This window comes from Fundulus heteroclitus, unplaced genomic scaffold (genome assembly GCF_011125445.2).
Source record: "Fundulus heteroclitus isolate FHET01 unplaced genomic scaffold, MU-UCD_Fhet_4.1 scaffold_75, whole genome shotgun sequence".
Classification (NCBI taxonomy): domain Eukaryota; kingdom Metazoa; phylum Chordata; class Actinopteri; order Cyprinodontiformes; family Fundulidae; genus Fundulus; species Fundulus heteroclitus.
In genome coordinates, this window is record NW_023397197.1 from 1,581,388 (window position 1) to 1,605,267 (window position 23,880).

Consider the following 23,880-nt stretch of genomic DNA (forward strand, 5'->3'; position numbering starts at 1 on the left):
ACAGACTGGCGACCTGTCCAGGGTGTACCCCGCCTCTTGCCTAGTGAACGGTGGAGATAGGCACCAGCAACCCCCGCGACCTTGACCGGTATTCGTTTTTGATCAGGGTGAGAGTGGAAAACCCACATTCACACAGGTAAGTGGAGGTGAAGGGCATCAGGACTCATGGCTTTGGTGGACACATGGAAAAACTCGCTCTCGACACTCAACCAGAATTGCATAATCGGCATTTCCACCAGTCTCTGTTTTAAGTCCACATTTGAGCTGAGCTCAACAAGAGCCTCCTCCTCTTGGATGCTCAGTTCATCGCGGACTGTAGGTGGGAAAGAGAAGGGGTTTCTGACCCACTGGTTTCCCAGTGGCTTTTCTCCAAAATACTCAGAACTGATCACACAGCCCATTCAGATGCGCGCTGATGACCGGTTTCACAGAGTTGAGCGGCAGCGCTGTCTTATATTTCTTCGTGCCTCGCCTGCGACTTTTTGCCGCCCCCCCAGGGGAGGCGTGCCTCACCTACTGAAAACCACTGATCTAGGCTACATGGTCCTGATCCAAGCTGGATGAGTTCTGAATGGATGGATCTGAGGCTTAAAATCAGCTTTTAAAGCCAACATATCACCAGAACCAAGTTCTGCATTGTTGGGTCTCACCTCAGACAGTCAGAGGGACCAACAAAGTTCTACCTCTTCAATCTGCTGCTCACTGCAGCCTTGAAATGCAGATCAACTGATTGGTTGAAGGCAGAACCTCCAACCTACAACAGGTGGTGCTGAAAGTTTGGGCCAGGTACCAAATGGAGAGAAGAATCAACCTGACCAGACTTTAAATGAATGTGTTCTATAGGCATTGGGAACCTGTAGTAATGTTACTGATGCAATAAAACTAAAGGTAGTAATTAGAAATTGGATCATTGTTAGATGGATGGATATTCCATGTGCATTAAAGTCACCACATATTACTGATTATATCCACCTTTAATCTGCATTAACTGATTCAGATTTAACTTTTTACAAGGATTATAATAGTTAACTCAAATTAATTGACCTCATTTATTATTCTCTCTATTACTACATATTCTAGATCAGTTCCTCTACTTATTTCTCTGCATGTTAGATGATCTTTTCTAAATGTTGAACATCCTCCTCCTGTTTCTTCCTTGCTGTCACTGAAACATCTCCACTTATTCAAAAAAGTAGTTACAGTTTTATTTTGTCTTTTACACATTTTAACTATCTGTGCTTTTTTGGACACATTTAACATGTTTTCACCTCTCATCACAACAACCTCCTGCTATCTTGGAGGAAAAGTCACCATGAATGATGTGACATTTTCTCCATAATCACACATGAACTTTGAGCTGCTGGTTTCAGCTCCGTACCTGGATCTAGTCAGCAGCTCCAGATTTAGCTTCACATAGGTGATAAAATAAAAACTGAATAAAGTTACGAGCAAAATGATTCTTAACTCTGGCTGATCTAGATTTAAAGATACAGTCATATGAAAAAGTTTGGGCACCCCTATTAATCTCAATTATTTTTATTTCTAAATATTTGGGTGTTTGCAACAGCTATTTCAGTTTGATATATCTAATAACCAGTGTGCGATTTGCAAAAAAACAAAACAAAAAAAAAACAGAGGGGGGGGGATCTTTTCAAAAGTTTTATTAATGAATAAAAGTTTTATTAATAATGGTTAGCTAGCAGGTACTCTTTCAGGTAGCTAGCTAGATCCAGTAGGTTAGACTATTGTTTTTAAACTTGCGCCATCTACTTTCGGGACTCGGGAGTGGGTATTAGTTTACTTTAACCACTTTGAACAGAAAACATAATAATACTGTTTAAAAACAAACAAAAAATTCAATTTAAAAATGTGAAGGACACAAGACATGTATTTATATACATTTAGAGAAATCTATAATATTCAGGGATTAAAGCAAAAATAATAAATTTGACTAAAATCATTTTTCTAGTCAGCCCATAAATTCCCGGGCCGTGGACGTCATGCCACCTCAGTAACCCGATTTGCGTATTGTAAGTCCTCTTTAACCAAATCTGGTAGTTCCATTGACAATTCCTGTATCTTTACCACCTTCCAGCTTCAGAGCCTTGATGTCATCCTGGACAGCCTCTCCATAATCTCCTTCACATTCCACATCCATAGCATCATCTGGTTAACTTTTATATTTGAAGCATCAAGCAAGTTCTTCCTTTACACTTTTGCCAAACTGGTCCACAGTCCACTCACCTTTCCACTTTACAATTTCAAAACCCTACATAAACTGCAGCTAATTCAAAGGACAGTAGCTTGCATCATTACATCATCTTCTGCACCTGTACATTAACTACACTATCACATTCAATATGCTGGTGAAGATTCTCAGTCATCCAGGTCATGGTCATTCCAAAAAAAGTTAAAAAACAAAGCAACTGGACTTGTTTTCTGTAGTTGAAGACGTTTTGCTTCCTCTCCAGGAAGCTTTCTCAATTCAAAAAGTCTGGAGTAATGTGGAGTAACAAGCTTTATGTAATTGGCAAACAAAGGCCTTGTAATGGCTTAGATAACATGCAAATTCAACCGAAACAGGACCACCCCTTAGTAATGGGCGGTTGTTAAAGCCATTAAGCCAGCAGATTGGACCGAAACTAGTCCACTCCTCTGTAACGAGGAGTCGTCAGGGTCGTTATTGGCTTGGCTTAAAGGAACAATGTTTTGATCACCCGAATGAGGGTGAGAGTTAAGGTTGGCCGGAATTAATCCTATAGCTGTGTTGTAAGTTTTTGAGAGTTGAAAGCTAAGGCCTCCTCCTCTGTTGAAAGTTGTTTTTTCTCTCTTAACATAGATGGCTTCCATTACGCCCCTTTCAAACCATCTGTTTTCTTTGTCCAAAATGTGAACATTTTGGTCCTCAAAAGAGTGTCCTTTGTCCTTAAGGTGTAGGTGGACAGCAGAGTCTTGTCCTGAGGAGGTAGCTCTCCTGTGTTGAGCCATGCGTCTGTGGAGAGGTTGTTTGGTTTCTCTAATATAATGAATGAATGTTCTGATCTTTATATCTACGGCTCTGTTTCCTGGTCTTGTCCCTGGGTTGTCAGCATTTAGGAGACATTGGGGGACAGAGACATTCAAACGCTTCTCGCCTTTGAATTAAATAAGTTACAAAGACAAAGATTAAAAATGAGTGGTGTCCTCACTTAATTGATAATTATTAATATCCACTGCAAGTGCATCATGCTAAGCCTGCCAGGATTTGCATTATCATCTTGAATCTTCCAATTGTGGGACACTGCATTAAACTCTTATTAACCTTTAGACTTATTTAAATAAATTATAGTTATTCTGAATGCACGTGATAAGAGAGTTAGGAGAGGGATGGGTAGGATTTAATTAACGAGGTTTTGATTTATGATGTGGGTCATATATCACTCGTTCCTCTATATATTTATTCCTCCATACCTGAGAGCTTCCAATCTCCAGCGTGGATCCTTCAGTCCAGCCGACAGCAGCTTCACTCCTGAGTCTCCTGGATGATTGTAGCTCAGGTCCAACTCTTTCAGGTGGGAGGGGTTGGAGCTCAGAGCTGATGCCAGAGAAGCACAGCCTTCCTCTGAGACCAGACAGCCTGACAAGCTGCAGACACACAATTCAACACATGATGTTAATGTGCGAAAGTAATGCTCACTTAGCTGCTGCTAAGCTGGTTTTAATAAAGATAAAATAGAAATTGAACAGTATTTTGTTCTCTAGGTTATAAAAAGTAACATCTGAAACATTTAAACAGATTATTCCTGACTAGAGCTCCACTGGGATGGAAACTCTGCAAACAGACAAACTCTGCAGAAGGTTCTGAGTTTAGGAAACTTCAAACTGGACCTAAAATACCAAAGATAAACTGTTCTCTCATTGATGGAGTCAAGAATTGAAGCTGAGATAAAGAATGAAGCAGTGGTTTGGATCAGTGGCATTAGCAACATATGGTGAGCACATATTTCACACTTTGAGACATCTCCCATCTGAGGTCAGATCCAGTCTTTCAGTGCGCTCTCTTTTTTCTACTCTTTATTAAACTTTTTCCAATATTTTCCCTTCTTACTGCATCTCATTCTCTTGGTATCTCATCACTAGTTTCCCTGTCACTCTGTGCTCTGGCCTGCATGTGTTTTCGAATGTCCTGAGTCAACTCTGGTGGGCGTGATGACCAGGAAACTGGGACAAGTAAAGAACAAACTATCTACCACTCATGTTCTGCTTTATTGTGGGAGCCCAAGCCCAAATAAACAACTTCACCTTCAAAGACACTGGGTCCTGGTTGTGGCAGTAGTTTAGCAGTCGTGGTGTTTCCTGTGCACAAATAATCTTTTCTTTCTTCTTTTTCTTTTGACTCTTTGTCAGGTTATGGTGGAGCAGGTAGTGACTATATGTAATGCATTAAAAACTAATCTGATTGTGTTTAAATTAAATACTTAAATCAAATGTCATTTCGGAGCTTAATTCTTTTTTTTGACAAACAACTAAATGTCTTTCTTAAGGTATAACGTATATACTTTCAGCGGCACCCTGACATCTGTGGCTGCAGCGGCTCCCAACAACCTGCAAGCATTCCTACAAAAATATGCCGCCTAGAATGTTACAGCGGGCGACTGTGGCTTGGTGGGTTGAGTAGTCGTCTGGCAATCTGATGGTTGTGGGTTCGATTCCAGCTTCCCCCTGCCACATGTCGATGTGCCCCTGGGCAAGGCACTTAACCCCAAGTTGCCTACCAAGCTGCGTCTCGGTGTATAAATGTGTGTGCGTTAGTGAGAGCGACTGGGTGAATGTGGCTATAGTGTACAGCGCTTTGGGTGGTCAGCATGACTGGAAAAGCGCTATATAAGTTCAGTCCATTTACCATTTACAAACTATACAACTACTCTCGATTGTTTACGTGGCTGCGGAGTGCTTCAGGCACAAGTCCCCAAGACCCGCAATGAAGCAGACTCACCGAGCAGCACATGCCGGAGGAGGAGCGAGTGAAGGCGGTGTGACCAGCCGTGGAAGCGCGGCAGACGTGGGCTAACAGCTAAGCTAAAAGCTAACACCTACATTCCAAAGGAAGTTAAAAAAGGCAACTGGACTTGTTTTCTGTAGTTGAAGATGTTTCGCTTCCTCTCCAGGAAGCTTTCTCAATTCAAAAAGTCTGGAGTAATGTGGATAATCACTGCCCAAACAAAGCCCTTGTAATGGTAACATGCAAATTCAACAGAAACAGGTCCACCCCTTAATAATGGGTGGTTGTTAAAGCCATTAAGCCAGCAGATTGAACCGAAACTGGTCCACTCTTCTGTAACGAGGAGTCGTTAGGGTCGTTATTGGCCTTGCTTAAAGGAACAATGTTTTGATCACTCATATGAGGGTGAGGATTGATGTGATGATTGGCCGTTATTAACCCTCTAGCTGTATTGTAAGTTTTTGAGAGTTGGAGAATAAGGACCAACTTTCCCACCCCATTCAAAACATCTGTCTTCTTTGTCCAAAATGTAAACATTTTGGTCCTCAAAAGAGTGTCCTTTGTCCTTAAGGTGTAGGTGGACAGCATAGTCTTAATTTGCATGTTATCTAAGCCATTACAAGGCCTTTGTTTGGGCAGTAGTATAAAGCTTGATGCTCCACATTGCTCCAGACTTTTTGAATTGAGAAAGCTTCCTGGAGAGAAAGCGAAACGTCTTCAACTACGGAAAACAAGTCCAGTGTCCTTTTTTACTTCCTTTGGAATGACCATGACCTGGATGACTGAGAATCTTCACCAGCATACTAACACCTACAAACTGCCACTTCCATCCATATTGCTCTCCAATGTCCGCTCACTGGACAACAAAATAGATCATCTACAACTTGAACTCTCTGCAAAGAGAGAGTTGAGTAACTGCTGCGCTCTCATCCTGACGGAGACATGGCTTACATCATCAATACCAGAACGCAGCGTTAGCCTGGAGGGGCTAGCTACATTCCGCTCCGACAGAAACAGCAAATGCCCCCACGGCAGGGCCGGGGCGCCCCTGGGGCCTCTGGCCAGGACCACTTCAGCGCGGCTGGCTGTCGGCAGAGTCCACAGGCTCGTCCCCGCGGCTCTTGGGGGCGTCGGCATTGCGGTGGCTGGGGGATTTCCTCGGGGGGGGGGGGGTTGCAGATTTCCTGTGATGGCCCCTCTCGGGCGCACTGCTTTGGGGGCCCCTTTGGGAGTCCGGGGTTACGGGTCTCCTGACCCCTGCCTCTGTGCTCGGGGAAGGTGGGTCTTCGGTTCTCCACAACCACTATCAAGCTATTTCCTTCTGGATAATTTTCACCTAAACTAGTGCACTCTCACAAACTCCCACAGGTGCTGGGTCCCAGGTATTAAATGTTCACTTATATACAGAAAGGCCATAATTTATTTATTTATTTTCTTTTACTTTCTTTTTTAGGTATCGCATTACACATGTCAGCTTAAATAATAATACATATGATTTAGCAAGGGTATCAAGGTGTTACTCAATTGTATCTGTTGCTTTATGTCTGTTGGTTGTGCTGTTCTTTTTGTGTCTCTTTCCAGGTGATGGAGCACAGAGGATGCTTTATCATTCTCTTCCTTTTATCTCCTCTTTCTTTCACCTCTTCTCTTTCTTTTTTTTCTCTTGTTTTTCTTTTACTCTCCTACTTTCCCATTGTAGTGTTCATATAATTTGAAATTCTCCCTGCAGGAATCACAATAAATGCACAAATGAAGCGGAGCATTATGGCGAAAGCTGTTTGCTCCACTTGTGAAAGCAAAATCTGTCGAGCTCTATTTGGCATTAAGATATCAATTCTTATTGCCACATTGCTAGACAGGACACTGGGGGAAAAAAAAAGAAAAAAAAAAAAGAAACGGCATACTAAGCGGTAAGACCTGAGGGGGCGGGCTGTCTGTTTACATCTACAACAACTGGTGTAAAAATGCCAGATCTGTCACTAGTATTTGCTCTCCGGAAAAAGAGCTTTTGACTGTGAACTGCAGACCTTTCTACCTGCACAGGGAGTTTACTGTTGTTAGCATCACTGCTGTTTATGTGCCTCCCAGCGCCAATACTAAAGAGGCTAAGAGTGTTCTCCTCTTAGCCTCTAAAAACTGTTCTCCCTCATTTCAACCAACACATGTATTTTGTGACTCAGGGATAGAACACTCTAGACTTGGTCTACACCAGTATAAAAGATGCATTCAGAGCAGCCCCCCACCCCCACCTCGGCTCTTTAGACCACCTTTCTGTAATGCTAATTCCTGCATACAGGCCCCTGCTGATCAGAGCAGGTGAGGGTGTGGACTGAGGGAGCAATGGAGGCACTCCAGTACTGTTTTGAGTTCTCTGACGGGGACATGTTCAAAGCTGCAGCAACTTATGACAAAATTGTCATTGATGAGTATGCCATGACTGTGTCAGCCTACATCAACAAATGCATTGAGGACATCAGCACCACTAAGAACATCATCACCCGAGCCAACCAACGACCCTGGATGACTGAGGAGGTTTGTCACACGCTAAGAGCACAGAACTCAGCCTTCAAGTCTGGTGACAAGGAGACACTGAGGCCAGAGAGAGCCAACTTGAACCGTGCCATCAGGTTAGCGAAGCAGAGCCACACTAAGAAAATCCAGGAGCTTTTCCACAACACCAGCAACACCAGGAGCATTACAGATTACAACACACCCTCCCCCCGGTGGGTGAAGTTGATGCTGACTTCCTTAATGGACTAAGAAACTTCTTTGAGAGGTTTGACGCACTAAACAGCGTTCCAGCAGTGAAAGCTGTTCCCCATCAGGAAGAGGAGGTCCTCTGCCTTGACACAGCTGACGTGTGGAAGACAGAGGAGAGTCAACCCGCGATGTCTTGCCTGTTGCACTGACTCCCATCATGATGAAGTGCTTTGAAAGGCTGGTAAAAGAACACATCCTCTCCAGACTCCCCCCAACACTCAACCTGTTCCCGCTCCACTGAGGATGCCATCTCCTCCGCTCTTCACCTGAGCCTGACACACCTGGAAGAGAGGAACAAGCACGTACGGATGCTGTTCCTGGACTTCAGTTCAGCGTTCAACACCATCATTTTTCAACATCTTGTAGGAAAACTGGAACATCTGGGCTTCAGCACACCTCTTCGCAACTGGCTGCTAGACCTTCTCACCAACAGACCTCAGTCAGTCTGGGTCGGACAGAACACCTCTGATGTCATCATCCTCAGCACGGGCTCCCCTCAGGGCTGCGTCCTCAGCCCCCTGCTGTTCACCCTGGTGACACACGACTGCGTCCCCATGTTCACCACCAATCACATCGTGAAGTTTGCAGACGACACAACGGTAGTGGGCCTGATCAGAGACGACAACGACCGGGACTACAGAGAGGAGGTGGAGCAGCTGGTGGGCTGGTGCAGAGACAACAGCCTGATCCTGAATGTAGAGAAGACGAAGGAGATCATCGTCGACTTCAGGAAAAACCGGCCTCGCCACGCTCCACTGCTCATCAACAGCTCAGCTGTGGAGGTGGTCAGCAGCACCAAATTCCTGTGGGTGCACATCACGGACAGCCTTACCTAGTCTGTGAACACCACGTCAGCGGTGAAGATGGCACAGAAGCACTTGTACTTCCCTGCGGTAGATGAGGAGAGCCAATCTGCCCCAGCCCATTCTCATGACCTTCTACAGAAGCACCATAGAGAGCATTGTGACCAGCTGTCTCTCTATGTGGTGTGGAGGCTGCAGCGCCTCCGACTGGAAGAATGTGAGAGTGGTGAGGACAGCAGAAAGGATAATCGGGGCTCCTCTCCCCTCCATTAAGGACATTTCATCCCAGTGCTGCATGTCCCCAAGCCCGTAACATCATCAGTGACCCCACTGTTCTCCCTGCTGCCCTCTGGGAAGAGGTTCCGCAGCATCCGCTGCAGGTTCACAAGGTTTTGCTACAGCTTCTCCCCTGTTGCTATCAGACTGTTGAACTGTTGAACTCTAACTCGACTCTGCACCACACCTGCATCATTATTTTGCACTACCAACTTTTTATAATCCATTTAAATAGTACACAACTGAATGTTTATGCCTTTTAGCACCATATTATTTTGCACCATAAACATGGAAGAACATTATTCTGCACACTCTAAAAAACAGTTTTTCTCCTGCATGGTTACATTCTTGTCACTGCTGCACTTTATATTGTAATATCTTATTCCAACTGCAATCTCATTACACTGTCGTAAGCTGTATGCAATTAAATTTTGTTCTGTGTACACTCTGTACATACAAAATGACATTAAAGTTTGTCTAAGTCTACTGAGATGTGTATGGAGATAATTTCTTGACAAAACGTTGTAAGGAAAAAAATGTGTTGCACACAAATAAAACTTGTTTTGCACACAAAAAGATATGTTTCACACACAAAAAATTGTTTTGCAAAATGTTCGCCAACCTTGCACTCAAAATATCATTTATAAGTTTTCCTCGGGTACAAAACGGTCTGTGCTCGTACAAAACTGCCTCTGCTCGCACAAAGCAGCCTCTGCTCGAGTACGAAACAATCCCACCACCGCTGCGGTAAATTTGTGCCAAAAGTCACGTGATGCATTAAGAGTTGTTGTTGTTGTTGTTCAGACTTCCCGACAGCAGGGGGCGCACCCGAAAGAAACTGAAACGCGCCGGTTTGGCTGAGGAAGAAAGACGTGATATCATAGCTCAGTGCAGCTAACAGCATCAGCACCCCACAGGTAACTTTCAAAGCTTTCCCGGTGAAAAAGTATCAGCTCACTTTGCAGATAGAACATGTAAGATTTCAGTTAAAGGTACTGCTGTGTTACAGTAAGGGACCATGTTACGTTTTAGAGCAAATTACATGAAAGCTAGCCTTAGGTTGAACGCCATGCTAAAACAACTTTTGCTTTGTAATGTAACCCCACTGGTTGGCTTCTCCCTTTACTTTGTTGTCAAATAAATAGTACCTGAGTGGATACCCAGATAAATGCATTGTTAACAGATTATAATGTGTTTTTATGTTGTTTTCAACTGACTGTCTGTTGTTCTTATTGGTGTAAACCTAAATTGGTGTTTGGATATGATAATTTATCCTAAAACTGTTAAACCAATGCATGTATGCTTATGTGCAAAACGGATTCTTAAGCAATTTAAAATAATTGCAACGAGTGGATATTGATTATTTGAAAATTGGTAAGGAAATTAATTAAAAATTGCGTTTTCTAACATAAATATGAATGTTACAAGTAAAGCATATAGCAGCAGATCTAGATTATATCTCACTACCTTTCTAACTCCTTAATTTCTTCAAAGTAAAAATGAGGTCATCTGTGCCCAATTGCAAATATGTGTTGTGCACGTAATAAAATTGGTTTGGCCATGGCAAAAACCACAGCTGGAATTGGCCACATGGGCAGATATTTTCTTAAAACGTTTGTTTTCCTCTTGGTAATTTTTTTTTTCTTTAAGAGGAGTATTATCCTTTACATATCCATAACACATATCTGTTTTCCAGCATCCACTGATGAGGTGAAGGTCATCAAAGTTCTGGGCTGGATGGAAGGCTACCAGATCATCAACCTGCTTTGAGACACGCCGACTTCCATCACAAGACTACCAAGACTTGAACAATTCAAAATTTTATGTAATCTTTAAACATACGGCAGATGATTTGAGCTTGTTTAAAAATAACTTAATATGTAACCGTTTTAGTTCCCAGTATTAACTGCTTTGATCACTAACTGTTGCAGCATGTCCTTCATAGCTCTTAGTGGAGCCGTTTAGGCTGGAAAAAAAAGGCCAGGTTTGAGGTTCTAAATTTCCTGACAGTCTTACATGCAGAAATTGTTTTTCATAGTCCTGTTTTTGGCTTCATCCATTTCATCAGCCAGTTTGTTTTATACAGCCCGCTTTATGGTAATACATGGATTGTTTACTGGGAAAAACCTGGAGAATTAATGGAGTTCTTTCAGTCTTGATTTCAACAATAAAAGCAATCCTTGTGGAAAGGTGTATTCACTTTGATTGATATTGGTAAGAATTGGAAATGAAGACTTTATGAAAGGGTATGTTTATTATGCAATGTGGAAAATAAAGGACTGTTTAATTTTCCCACACTGTTTGCATCCTCAGGTTTATTAACAGCTCCATGTGCCCTTTTTTCCAATAACCTCAGCATTTTCAAAATTTTTATACAGTACCATGCACATTTACCATCATAATCCCAGCAGTTCTACACTTTTATTCAGTGAATGTACTAACTTAGTTACATTTCCCTGGCTAGATTTTACTACTTAAAAACCTTTTGCAACAATGGTAACCACAATAAGATTAAACCCGTAAAGTGTTGGTCATACTGGAGAGTAGCAACACATATATATATATATATATATATATATATATATATATATATATATATATATATATATATATTCTGAGCCGTGCGATTCAGAATGTCCCAGTGCATCCATGGCTGCCCTCAGTGCTACCAAGTTGTTCAGGGCTCAACACATTGCCAGTTTCAGAAATAGTGACCCCACAGTGTGGGTCATTCAGCAGTCCACTGTTGTCCCAGTCAATATGAGGCAGGCAGAGTCCCTGCAAGAAAGATATATAGAGAATAAAAAAGAGGCCGTGTTTCTGTTGCTACAACTTACTGAATATAATTAAATTTATGAAGCTAAGGATGGAAAAGCAAATGACTCCAAAATCCATTAATTATTTTGAAGGACCATAATAAACAGATTTCAAAGAAACCAGTTTCACTGCCACCTCTCTGATGTACTCAATGTTTTGTTGCATTGGAGTGATCAGATAAATGATCAGATAAATTCATTTCTGGTTTGAAATATACGCATTAATGTGAGAAACTGTATAATAGCCAGCACAAAAAAATCCTTCTTACCTCTGTGATTTCTGGTTCTACCACAGCATGCTGGATGCTTCCCATCTTCCATAACTGACTGAGTGTTAGATTCCCCTCAGTTCTGAGTGAATGGTCATCTCAGCCACTGCTGATGGTGTGAAAACTTAGTTGTAGTCTTGGGACAAATAAATGGTGACAACAGAAGTTATCTAACATGTTTGACAGGTCAAGCGAATTGTTGTCCTCTCCTGAGTGCAGCACATTGTTGTGTATGTTAGTTCCTGCGCACCACACGTCTCCAAAGACGTTTAATTCTGAAAGGAGAGTAAAGATCAAATCATAGTCTAAATACATTATTTTTCAAAAGTCCGTTACACAGCATTTTTAGATCAGAGATAAAACTAAACAGGGCCTTTAACTAAAATCTTACATGATCTATCAGTGAGCTGTTACTTTTTCACCGGGAAAGTTTTGAAAGTTACCTGTGGGGTGCTGATGCTGTTAGCTGTGTTATCACGTCTCTCTTCCTCACCCAAACCGGTGCGTTTCAGTTTTTTTGGGTGCGCCCCCTGCTGTCGGGAAGTCTGAACAACAACTCTTAATGCATCACGTGACTTTTGGCACAAATTTACCGCAGCGGTGGTGGGATTGTTTCGTACTCGAGCAGAGGCTGCTTTGTGCAAGCACAGACCGTTTTGTACTCGAGGAAAACTTATAAATGATATTTTGAGTGCAAGGTTGGCGAACAGTTTGCAAAACAATTTTTTGTGTGTGAGACATATCATTTTGTGTGCAAAACAGGTTTTATTTGTGTGCAACACATTTTTTTGCTTACAACGTTTTGGCAGGAAATTATCTCCATAGATGTGGGGTTGTTTAGAAAACATCCAGGGATTCAGACCATTTTGGTAGAACAACACCTTTTTCTTTTCTCTCCCTTTTTCAGCTTCCAGCACTGCTCCATCTTTATCTGTTCTCATCTCTCTTGCTGCTCAATCAGCACACTGCATTCTGGGATCTTTATATGCTGAGACAGAATAGCTAATTTTAGTTAATGGAAAGGGGAGCAGAAGTTGGTAATGTTACTTTTTAATTGTAAATCTTAATTATTTTATTTCAAACACATATAAATAATTAATGGGTACTGTTAAATGTCTGGGAAACCAGCGGGTCCCCTTACTGTTGGGAGCCCAGGTGGTTGCCTTCAGCTTCTCTGCATTAAGGTAACATATAGCTGTCTGTAGATGAATAATATAACAGAATCAGAATGTCTATAATTGTCATTGTACATCGTGTTCCACACATGTACAATGAGATTAAAGCCAGCTCCAACCAGTGCAATAATATCAAAATGTCAGATAAACAAAAATATATACAATATACAGCAGTGTTTATGTACATTAGAGATATAACATATGTTGCTGTATAGATTGTTATATGTGTGTAAATATTTCAGGACAGAAACTGTAAATATTTTACAGTGTCAAAATTGCATCATGAATAATGTCAATAAACTTATATTCCCATCATGTTTTAGCAGGTAATGGACAGAAATGTGGTTTCAACAGGATGGAGAACTTTGTACCTGAGAGTTTCCAGTTTGCAGTCTGGACTCTCCAGTCCAGCAGAGAGAAGCTTCACTCCTGAATCCTGCAGGTTGCTGTTACTCAGATCCAGTTCTCTGAGACTGGAGGACTGGGAGCTGAGAACTGAGGACAGAGCTTCACAGCTTCTCTCTGAGAGCTTACAGCCACTCAGTCTGAGGAGACAGGAAGAAAAATCTGCTATTAAACAATTCAACAGAAATATTGTTGATTTCTTTACAGTCACCAATGTTCTCCTTGGAAAGATTGATGGATTTGTCTGATTTTACACATCTTTATTAAAGGTATACTATGCAACCGGGGTTGATTTTCCAGCGAGGTCCCCCCCAGAGGGCGAAAGTAAAAGTGCTCAGCTGTTCCGGTTTTCCCGGCAAGCCAGGCGCGGTTGTTTTGAGCTTAGCAGACAGGCGAACGCAACGAAAAGTGGAAAAAACGGCAGTACAAACAATGACTAACACAGTGAAGGTATGAACAAAAGGGTTTCCCGCAGCGCTATCTTGGCGAGGTGGCCGCCGCCTCGGCAGTTTTATTATTATTATTATTATTTTTTTTTTATGTTGGCGAGACGCCACCGCCTCGCCAAGCCGCTGCCTCGCCGCCGCGGTAGCGTCTCACCAACATTAAAAAAAAATAATAATAATAAAACTCGATATGCTTGCATTTTTATTTGACGTTAACACGCGGTTCTTTGTTGTTGCTTTCGCGCGTGCATATAGTGAATGGCAGGGCAAAAACACATGGAGTTCTCGCCGTAAAGCGAGACTTCTGTGAGTGCGGGCCGTGAGCTCTTGCAATTGCAAGTGCGGTATTTCCCCCACAGACCCCCAGGGCGGCCGAGAAAACCTTTGTTCGACCTGAAATGACTAATTTAATCATCCAAAACGGTATGGAACACATTAATTAACTGGAAAATGTTGCATAGTATGCCTTTAACCTTTTATTGTGAACTGGTTGATTATAAATAAACTACCTTTAGGTGTAATTTAGGATGCTGAGATGGAGAAAAAGCGTGGAGGCTTAGAGAAACTGTGTGAATAAAAACAACAACTTGCTTTTCAATCACTTGCTGCCAAATGTTCAAAAATAACAGAAATGTTTGTGGCAGAGCCGTCAACAGCTGCCATGGCTGATGATGAGGGTGGTGGTGACATCAGGTCTCTCAGGGGCAGCAACATGTAGCAGAACCTGCGCTAAGCTGGGCTGCTTTTAGAACACATCATAATGTTAATAAACTCCTTAAAAAGTATAAAACCTAATGTAACTCAAGTTTGTCTTTAATATTTGTTTTGCCAGAAGGATGTTTGAATATGATTATTATTAATAATTATAATTTGATATTATAATTTTAATAATAGGTCATTCAAACTCAAATAGTAGCTATAACAAAATGTGACACAAATGGTGATGAGGCCAGGGCCCGAAGTTTGTAATGATTTATACCAGGGCTTTGAACCGATATTGTTTTCCAATCGGTTCGTTCCGAACAGAAACGGAATTATAACGTTTCCGGTTATGAGTTCCACCAATAAATTGACGTTCCCGAACCGGTTAGAACAAAAAAATACTGTTCCCGGAACGGTTAATTTCGTTCCTGTCAGCTGTTTAATGCTATAGAATAGCTAGCTATCTGTGCATTAGGCAAACAGAGGTGTTGGCGACATTTAGCCAAATGTTCGCTAGTCTATCATTAACGTGGATTTGACAAATATAGCTATTGTTGCGGCGAATGCCCCTTTATGTCAGCCGTTTGAGCAGAACGCGCTGCCCTGCTGCTGCTACAGAGAAGTGACAGACACCGGGACCATTCTGAGTGTTGCGGTGAACACCCCTCTTCACGTCAGCTGTTTGAGCGTGAGCGCGCAGCTTACCAGGTGAAATCAATCACAACAAGGTGAGACAAACTTCCTGGCTTGAGCAGAAGGTCGGCAGTGAAAAATATAAAGTTTGCCATCCTACTCGGGCAGGAAAAAAGAGCTGTACGAGGTTTGTGTCAAGGAAGCAAAGAACTGAACAGACAGCCGGTAAGCTCATGGTTGATCCTTTTGTTGTGAATGCAAGGTGTGCGCTGCTGCTGATGAGGCATTGAGATTGATTGATATTGATATTGTGTTTGATTGATATTGATATTGTGTTTGGACTGAGCGCTTTACTTAACGATGGATCGTAATTTACCTCTTATTTAAGGTGTGTAGCTCTAGTCGAGACACCGCTCTCTCTCCATTCAGTCAGCGAATGTGTGATGTGATGTCACACAGGAAGTGAACCTCAGCCGTCGTGGTAACGTGCGCAGGAAAATAATTACTTTTTTTTTTAGATAATCAGGCAACGAAAACTTTGAGGAACGAAATAAAACCGGTATTAACCGGTTACCATTATTTTTAAATAAGTGTTCCAGTTCCATAACATAAAAAATAACGTTTCCGGTTTCGTTTCTGTTCCCTGTAAAATACAAAAAGTTCCCGGTTTTCGTTCCTTGAACCGGTTCAAAGCCCTGATTTATACCACTAATGCATTTATTAATTAGCTGTTATGGACTCACTTATGCTAGACCAGGAGGTCTGATCGGTTTCTGGCCATTGAGATGTATCCAGCAGCGTTCATTACTCAAACTATAACTGTGATTAGAGTTAACTCAAAAAGAGGCAACTCTGTATTCTGAAAACCATGCAACTCTGAATAGCGTACCGCGCACCGTCTCAAGAGCAACACCCCTTTTGCCGCTTAGGTAGGACATACAGGTAGAGAACGCCCGTAGCAACCAGCTATTACACGCACAACAGAACCAGCGATATGACCGACTTTACAGCCGTTAAACTTTCCCAAGACGATGTTCCAGGCGCACGGATTACTGGTCGCACTGTCGAAGAACACACCAACCTTCAGCTCAAACGATGGCTTGAGTGTCGAGGGCTTAAAAAGACCGTAAAATGGGCCGAATTAATCGAACGGTAAGCTTTGGGTTTTTTTTCTGCGCGGCGGTCATGGCGTCGTCGGACGTTTTTTTTGTTTGTAATCACTGTCCAGGAATCGGTATTTGTTAAATATTTGTCTTATTTGAAATGTTTTTGAGTAGGCTATCCTGGTAGCAGGGTATCAAGTTAGCGCCTGCTACCATGATAGCCTATATGCTATCATGGTAGCAGGCGCTTCAATATTAACATGTCGGCCACCAAAATACTCTTACTGTTATAAGAATTATTATTCTGAAGTCACTATGGCCTCACACCACTCGGACAGAGGAGGCCTGGAGACCTGATGTCTGTGTATAAGATCCACTGTTTTCTGATTGCAAGGCCAAATGCTGCAGCTGCTGAGGGATACTGATTGTTTACGATAGACTGTCTTTGTTTTGTCTCATGGGAAGGCCACGGTGCAGTATTAGGGGAAGCCCGAAAAGCGAGGCAGACAGAGACAGGGCAGACAGAGACTGCAGCGGAACTGTGGGGTGCGATTACTTTCCAACTATGCGAATCTCTGCTCTGTTTCTCAATAAAAGTGCTGGAACGTCATACCACCGTCTCGTCATTTAGTAAAGATGGGAACTCAGTTACTATTGTTTAATATTCCACCCAAAACTCCCACAACAATTTGGCGTAAACGAACAAGATCTCCGACCGACGAGCGAGGGAGTCCGGGGACAGGAGCTGCTTTGGCCGGCCCGGAGAGGTTATCCGGCCTCTGGTACCCCGAATGGATTTTCAAGGGATGTGGAGGAGCTCCTGGTCTCGGAGCGTCTCTGGGCGTCGGCACGAAGATCCGAACCTTTCTTTCATGAGACGGTAAGGGGATTATTTTCCAGCTCTTTTAAAAACAAACGCAATTGGTCAAAAATGCTTGCAAGCTTTTAAATTTTAAACCCCATTTTAAAGTATACCTCAAGAAATTTAAAAATTTAAAACTGTAAACCTAAAAGGTAGTAAAAGTAAAAGCCGGTAGAAATAATGAATTATATTTAATCCTTAAGGCAAATAAAACAGGGTTCGCAATACCGAACGGTGACTAAGGTTTAAACATTAAACTAAAATTCAAAATTTAATTAGAATAAGTTTTCAGCTGAAATACGGACTTTCCCACAAGGGGGGAGGAGTGGCAGAGTGATTTTCACCTGGAGAACAGGTGACCGGCTGAGCAGTTTCCAGCTGGTCCATTAAAGTCCTCTTGTCTTGGGTTTGTGCAAGAGGCTGTCCACTTCTGTTGTGGATGAAAGCGGCAGGGATGCTTAAGTCCTTGACTGTTGCGAAGACGTTTGCAGCTTTGATAAGTGGGGACCCCGACCATTATACCAAAAAGGCGACCATCGGATGTGAGGCCTTTCATTTAGTTGGTCGATCGTGCTAAGGACGTAAAAAATAATAATAAAAAACAAAAAAAGGATAAAATAAATAAAAACAACCAAAAAAAAAAAGTCTGGATGCAGAAGAGTCAGTGTAATGGGTCAAAGGCAGAGGTTTTTCAGGGTCAAGCCTAGCCCCAGGATGAGACGTTCGATTTCATGCTGAAAAACGTAGGGGCCCAGACGCATGACATGCATAAATGATTTGAAATGATTTGATTAAACATGCAGATTTCTCACATAGGGATTATTATTATTATTATTATTTTATTTTATTGCAGTACTGCTACTAAATAATAAAAATAAAATTAAGAGAAAAAAAAGAAAAGCGATAAAAACAAGGAAACGGAAACGAAACTAAAAAGGCGTTGCACCGGGGAAGCGTTTACGTGGGGACCGATTAGGCACTTCCGTTGTGGATAAAAGTGTTTTGAACTGCTAATAGCGACGTATAACTTTCAAAAATGAGTAAGCGTCCAGGTGTCTGCGAGACACAGAGTTGTATCCTTGCGGGACTGAAGCGTAAAACCGCGTGTGGACGAAGCATCGGGGGTCGTAACCAGCGCACGCTCTCCACCTTTTAAACTAAGCGGGAACTTAACGCGTTGAAAACATCTTTCGGCGTTGGCGTTTAAAAATTATGAAAAACATAGAACTATTTAAGATGGTGAAAAAGCAGGCCTGCACGTGTTCGTCTGTCTGAATGTCATTGTTTGTATGTAACCGTACGTGTGTATGTATCTATGTAACTAAACGTTCGTCTGTGTGAATTAATTCGGGGTAAAAGTAATGTTCATGGTTTCAGAATGTTCATTTGTTTTGGGAGAACTGCAGCTCCGTAATTCAAATGACATTTTAAGCATGGACTATGTTAACAATAGAGGTACAGTAAAAGAGAGATTTAAATAACAAAGTTTGTTTTTTAACATTAAATATCAGGACCAAATTAAATTGATACACGGAGAGATTAACATGGCTTGAACGGAAATATTTCAGCTTTGTTAGAAATTGGAAATAAGCGTTACATAAGCTTGTTAAGTTTACTGTTTTACAAATTTAGGCTGAGATCCTATCACTTGTTTTTTAGCCCTAAAGTAATTTAAAATTACTGAGATCTCATTTCTTATAATAATAATGATTCATCACAAACCAGTCCATGTGAAAGAAGTTTAGATATAGATGATTTTTTTTATTTTTATTTAAATGAGAAAAAACTGTGCTTTGAACAAACTGTATGGAACTAAATATGGTTGCTTTTCTAAGGGTTTTCTATTCATTTATTTTATTTATTTTTTACTTGGAATTTGAATGCAACTAATGAGAAATTTTGAAAAGCGTCAAAATATTAGAAGGCCACGTTACACGCGTCATCAGTAAAAAAATCATCTGATTTTATTAGTTATGCTGCGCTGAGGCGAACCTCAGAGGGACAGTATAACCTGAGAAGGACAATAGATATGATAAACAAATCTGACCATGATGTAAACATCTGAATGTTTATGGCGAGGCTGGGTCTGTGTGTTCTGGCCTGGGGCACGAAAACTATGTCAGAGGGAAAAAATAAAATAAAGCCAGCTTCTGAAGGGTTAAATTTTAATTCTAATCTTGGTTTGTTTTGGGTAGCCTTCTCAATGTGCTGAATTATGGGGAAAACTCTTATCATTTATAGAGAAACACTAGAAGCTCAAAAACTAAAAGGGAACAATCATTGCTTTAAAGTCTCACCCTTGACCAATTAGGTTTGATAAGGTATATATGAATAAAAGTATTACTAACAGCAAATACACATGGTCAAAGGACCAGAAGGATATCAAAAAGTTTGTAATAAGTCAAAAACCTATGTCATATTGGAAAAGACATAATTGTGCTCCTTGGAAAACAATTTTGTTTTAGTTTTGTTTGGTTAATTTCTTTCGTGTTTTTTTTCTCTTTCTTTTAGAGATGTTTTGAACAAAGTTTCAAAGGAAAGGGGAAGGATAGAAACCTTCCCAGGATCAGAGAGGGAAAAAAAGGGGGAAAAAAACATCATGTTAAAGGGACACTAAGGGGACCAGGGTTTTAACTGCATGTTATTAACACTCTTGTTTTCCTCTGAGTTATTGCTTTCAGATTAAAGTAGACGCCACTTTTCTGCCAACAGAAGACTCTGAAAAGGCAGTGCGGTAAGGAGTTATAATCAGATTTGGACACTAAATTATACTTAGTTTTAACCAAGTTATGCCAGATCTTCCAGCAGGAAAGGTGGTGTCTTAAAAATGTTTGTTGCTTTCTGCTATTAACAGCTCTATCTTTCTGCTTCTTTTTCTTTGCAAATAAACCTGGTCAATATGATAGGATTGTGCTAACATAGAGATTTAGTCTCATTTTAGACATTCTCAGATGCGAGAGAATGCAGAAACAGTGCCGCAGTGCCATGGGGGCTGATCCTTGGGACAAGGACTAAAGGTGATGTCATTGACTTCAGCCTGATCCAGTTTTGAGTTTTATTTTGTCAGAGACAAAGTTTGATTTATTTTTTATCCTTTTGTTTCTTTTATATTTGTCATGTTAGAGGGAACACTGTAGTTAAAATGTTTGTGACTGTTTTGCTGTAATTTCTTTTCAACCTATGGAGCGTTTTCTTTGGCAAAAAATGCTGGCAGAATTCATTCTGTTTGCAGGCGTGAGGACTAGAGGATGGACTCTTGAAGGGAAGGAGAATTTTGTGCTTAAGTCAGACATTGGACTGAAAATGGACATTGAAGGACTATGACTGAGGCATCGGACAACCTTCGACAACAAACACAGATGAGTTCTGCAGACACGACTTCATGCATTTCACTTCAGATTTTGTTGTACATAATTAAAACAAACCACACATTACGAAACACATTAAGATTATGTAAAGGTGAAAACTTTTAAAGAAGTAACTTGATGGGAATCATGGAGCAACTTAATAAATTAAGTGGGTATTATATCAACAGTTAAATAAATGAATGAATTAGTTTTCACTATATAGGTAGAGTAATCTGAACTTTTAAATAGCATTTCATTTAATAAACATCTTAAGAGTAAGCTGATTTCTGCTACTCTGGCAGGCTTCAATAAAACGGGAAGAAAGAGTTACTGGCTAAAATGGGTAATGTTGCAATAAAATTAGCATAATGACACATCCTACTAACTAACATGGGTAAATTTAGGATTAAAGCATCAGGGTACAATGGTTACAATATTTATGGAGATTTAATATCTTTCAACTAGAACACAAATAACTCAATAGTCTTTTTAACCAGTTAAACATCCTAAGGGAAAAACACATAACACTGAGTTTAGCTAACTGTTAACCTGAGAGCTTTTAGAAAAGGATAATTTAATGATTATCGTCTTACATACAGAAAATAAGTAAGATTAATTTAATTAGATTAAATTATGGGGACACTTTGGATCTGGTCAGGATTGCTGGGGGCTGTGATGAAAAAGGGTAACAGCTTGAAGATGTATCAATGAATGAAGGTTTTCTCTGAGGAACATCAAAGCAGCAAATACATCCCACATTGGAACTCCTGTTGTGTAAAGAACATCTTGAATGGGACGTAAGGTGAGATCCTTACAACGAGAGACGTTCCACACAGGGGGGGTGTGGAGACCCCTGGGGCATGGCACCCAGGACGAGCTGCTGTGGACTTGACACAGCTGGTGGAACCAGAGAGACGACGAGGTGGTCCCACAGGTTACCTGACACCTAACACTGACTGTAAAGGGTTCTGGGTTTTCAGGGTTGCTGAAAACAGAAAGCTTCAGAGAACCTTAACCTTTCCTGACCAGGCACTCAGAATACGTAGATCATAGATCAGATTGCAGAGGCCTAGACAAATAGGAACGCAGAGACGCGTTCATCCAAGAACTTCTTAATAAAAGTCCTTAATCCTCAGTTTAAGAAAATAAATAATCACATGTATGGTTTACTTTATTTTAGGATTAATTTGGGAACTAATTCTGATTTGCTTAAGTAGCTTTAGTTGTTCTACAATGTTAGAGCGTTTTCAAAAGCTCCTGTTCTCTCTCATTGCTTTGTTTGTAGAACCTTGGCGTCCTTGAACAGTAACAGCATGGTATAAATATTTTGTCTTTTCGGTGCAGAACAGCACCTCGCTTTCTTTAGAAAAAAAAAAAAAAGAGGGAGAGAGGGAAAAGGCTTTCACATGGAAAGGCTATCTTTTTCTCAGTTGGGTTTTCAAAATAATTGGGAAATGACATGAAACGAATATGTTGATGAAATTATGTTGCAGAGAACTTCAACTGTCAGGCAACAACAGTTAAGACACACATTAACAGCATTCTGTTAAGAATTATTATGAATTTACTGCATATACATTTGAACTTAAAGATTACTATTTTAATTAATAATTAAATTGCAGAATTCTGAAAGCTAAATAATTGTGCACAGAAATATCTTGAATGTGAAAGTGCTTGGAGGATGTTTTAATAAATGACACATGAAAGGGGTTTTGATAAGAACTCTAATTACACCTTGTTTCTGTTCTCTAGTGGGAACAATGACTCGTGTCTGCAGACCATCTTCACAAAGTGTTTTATTAGAGAGAAATGCAAAATAAAATGCTCAGTGCCCATCCAGAACTGAACACTTATTACCATCCTGCTCAATCGTCCAGCCTGCGAGGAGGAACCAAGAAGAGGACTGGGGATGAAGAAGCCAGAGAACTCTGATTCCTTATTCTTCAACGGGAGGAGTTGCCTGAAGAGACCCTAAGCGCGATTAGATTATTTTCTGCCTTGTGCCTGAATGGCCTGAAGGCTTTCTTAACTTTGCGTTCTTGACGTTTAGAACTCTTCTCATATTCTGTTGCTGTTTGTTTAACTGCTCTGTTCCACTGACTCACATGTTTGATTTTTTTTGTGTTATGAGATCTACACTTTAATATTACATCATGTTGATTAATATGGTTTTATGGTAAAAAAATGGAAACTGTTTGCTTCAGACACACAAGGATCTATGGTTTATGCACCTTTTGATTTGATATAGGAAGAACCAGGATCGGATTGGCTCTAAAGATCCTTTAATATTAGCTGGTAAAGATAACACTCAGATTCAATACAGGGTTTTCAGGCTCAGATTGGCCGAGAGCAGATCTCCCTGGGAGGGGGGCCTTGCAGTTTTTACTGCCCCCTAGGGGTAGCTTTTTCTGTTGTTCCCCTGCCCGCACTGAACCTCTCCTGCCTTTGCTCCTGGTGTTGTAAATTTGGAGTGGTGGATTATTGTCCATCGTAGGGGTGAGTGGAGAAAGGAGTAGGAGGGTATTCAGGGTGGGTAAAGAGTAGACGGATTCGACCTTGGTTAATGAACAGGGTTTAGCTTACCATAGTCTAATGTAATTTTAAAATAATGTGCGCATAGGTACCTAAAACAGGCCTTACCTAATTAGATGAATCCTAAATGGTAGACAAAAGCTAAATCTTTGATCTTGTGTGTTAAACCTCTTTGAAGCATTCATGTTGATCTGTACTAAAAGTTCCAGCACTACCCGGTTCCAACACGGGAACCCTTTGGGTCCCACTTTACGAGTTTACAGAAATGGTTCCTCTGTGCTTTGTTCACATTTTCAAGTGATGGGTCATCTTGTTTTGTCTTGATGCTGACGACGCCATCATCAAAAAAAAAAAAAAAAGAGAGGAATGTTATAAGAATTATTATTCTGAAGTCACTATGGCCTCACACCACTCGGACAGAGGAGGCCTGGAGACCTGATGTCTGTGTATAAGATCCACTGTTTTCTGATTGCAAGGCCAAATGCTGCAGCTGCTGAGGGATACTGATTGTTTACGATAGACTGTCTTTGTTTTGTCTCATGGGAAGGCCACGGTGCAGTATTAGGGGAAGCCCGAAAAGCGAGGCAGACAGAGACAGGGCAGACAGAGACTGCAGCGGAACCGTGGGGTGCGATTACTTTCCAACTATGCGAATCTCTGCTCTGTTTCTCAATAAAAGTGCTGGAACGTTATACCACCGTCTCGTCATTTAGTAAAGATGGGAACTCAGTTACTATTGTTTAATATTCCACCCAAAACTCCCACAACAC

General features: G+C 41.1%; 2 long non-coding RNA genes across 2 annotated transcripts; one reads left to right on the plus strand and one right to left on the minus strand.

Moving 5' to 3' along the window:
• The first annotated feature begins 9,628 nt into the window (after window positions 1-9,628).
• On the plus strand, window positions 9,629-11,009 carry LOC118561916. Its single transcript, XR_004930365.1, has 2 exons — window positions 9,629-9,737; window positions 10,517-11,009. It is a non-coding gene; the product is annotated as an uncharacterized LOC118561916 (long non-coding RNA).
• A 256-nt stretch (window positions 11,010-11,265) lies between these two features.
• On the minus strand, window positions 11,266-12,674 carry LOC118561915. Its single transcript, XR_004930364.1, has 3 exons — window positions 12,349-12,674; window positions 11,906-12,180; window positions 11,266-11,598 (listed from the first exon to the last, which is right to left on the minus strand). It is a non-coding gene; the product is annotated as an uncharacterized LOC118561915 (long non-coding RNA).
• Between the last annotated feature and the right edge of the window lie 11,206 nt (window positions 12,675-23,880).